The sequence below is a fragment of the Bactrocera latifrons genome, unplaced genomic scaffold, assembly GCF_001853355.1.
Source record: "Bactrocera latifrons isolate USDA-ARS-PBARC rearing strain unplaced genomic scaffold, ASM185335v1 scaffold_1534, whole genome shotgun sequence".
NCBI lineage: Eukaryota > Metazoa > Arthropoda > Insecta > Diptera > Tephritidae > Bactrocera > Bactrocera latifrons.
The window spans coordinates 12,677-14,801 of NW_017535002.1; the positions used below are offsets into that span (position 1 = coordinate 12,677).

General features: G+C 30.3%; 1 long non-coding RNA gene across 1 annotated transcript; it reads left to right on the forward strand.

Annotated features, from left to right (window-relative positions):
- The first annotated feature begins 333 nt into the window (after positions 1-333).
- Positions 334-1,086, forward strand: LOC108966004. The gene is made up of 3 exons (XR_001993157.1): positions 334-676; positions 729-812; positions 987-1,086. It is a non-coding gene; the product is annotated as an uncharacterized LOC108966004 (long non-coding RNA).
- The last annotated feature ends 1,039 nt before the right edge of the window (positions 1,087-2,125 follow it).

The following is a 2,125-nucleotide window of genomic DNA, read 5'->3' on the forward strand; positions in this document are numbered from 1 at the left end:
AAACACAGCAAAGAGACAAAATTAAAGAATACTATGAAAATACAATTAAATGAATATGTAGGTAAATGTTCACTATAAAATATTCACTTGTATTGATATCTCTTATTAATATTCACTAATATATAATATTATAATAATATGTTAACTTTTGATGATATTCATGCTTTTGTATGCCTGCAATACAAAATTGCTTCTTATTGCAAAGAAAAATAAACAACTGAAAATCAGTTGATTGTACGTTGGTCAACCGTGACGTAGATACGCAGAAACAACAAAATTTGAACTCGTCATTGCGCAATTTTCCTTCTATCATTCTTGTCGGATACTGGTACAGTAAACCGTCTGCCATACACATAGATTTTTGCATAGGAGTTAAAAATTGCTTAGTGCAAACGCACATTAAAGAAACGAAATATGGTGACGCGTTCGTTGTAATATTGCCTGATGTAAAAGCCTTTGCATGTTCAAAAAATTATAAGGTTAAGGATATTAAAATATACTTTATATAACTAAGAAAACTTAGCAGTGTTGAAACTCTTGAAGTTATTGAAAGCATTATAAATTTTAATGAAGATATTGAGTGTATAACCTATATTATTCTCCATGTGCTGGAATCATAAACTTGGTAAAAGAATGTAACAGAGACCCACACTTCTATGTATARTAATTCTGTAGAGTGAGTGATAAAACACAATTGTATATATAGTGATTGAATATAATCTTTTCAGATATTCCAGTATTGAAAGGATTCCATTTTTGCTATAATTATTGGCAACAAAGAAGATTTAATACCATTATTATATTGGAAAGTGGTTTGTAAACTTAGTCTACTGAACTTAGTGCATTTTTAATGAGAGTCATTTAATTACCTTTAATTTATTCATAAAAATGCACTTACATATACAAACTAGCAAGTCCTTTAGAAATTCGAAGTTTTAATTTTGGAATCACAAATTAAGTCAATACAATTTTTTTTTTTTTAAAAGAATCGCTCTTCTCCTTTGTGTTAAGGTGGAAATAGTGGATGTTATTGGAGTACCTTAGCTTCTTTTACTATTATACTTTTCAAGAAAATTAACTTTATCGGTAGASTTCTACGAACAAACTTAAGGTAGGTAAATGTTGTTATACAAATGATAATAAAAACTTTATGAACTATATACTCAAAGCGAAAAAATATCTTTCAGGCACCTTTCCTTATATTAAACAAGTAAAAAAATATTTGTAAAGGAATTCGATTTCTGAAAAAAATCTTACCGATGTACTTTCGAATATTTTCGTGTTGGTTTTAGTGCATATGTGAAAATTTGTACTTGCGCTGTTTAATATACACTAGATGTCAAGTCTATGCTCCTTTAATTCGTTAATTATTGACCTGGCATTTAGAAAAACATCCCCCGATGTCGAGGTTAAAGTGATTATGTCGGAATAAAAGGGGTTCTTAAGATTAAGAAAATGCATATTCAGTGGTGGTCAAAACGTTTGCAACCAGAGTCAAATACTTGTTTCTATATTCGGGTAAATTTTAGAATAGCATCCCCCGATTTCGGCGTTATGAGTATATAAGAATACAGAAGATCCTGCAGATAAAGTAAATATATACAGCTGCGGTCAAAATAATAGTAGTGCTCATTGAAAAAGAAATGGGAAGACTTTAGTATACCATCCCAGGATATAGCCGCAGGAAGCTTATAGTTTTCGAGATATTCGCGATTAAAGTTGAAATTTGGCACAATTCCGATTTCTTTGGCGCCGCGATTTGAATGTACCGTTGGAAAGAGGACGTTCTTCTGATCAAAAAATATATAGGGTTATAGGTACCGCAAACGCTTAGTTTACGAGATATTCGACCTCAAAGTTCAAAAATTYGCAAAATTCGGACATTTCAAGTGGCTATTTCACCACTTTAAACACACTTTATTCACATTTTGCACTTTAAATTAATTAATTTACACTATAAACCTTTAAATAAATCCACATTTTACACTTTTAGTAGGTTTATTACCTAAAAAATCTTTATTTTAAAAATTACATTTTACTCTCGTTTGAACCTCATTTGTTTGCTAAAAATTACGACGAAATGGAACGCTGCCATGTGATGATAAGGCAATTCGCTGAAATTCCT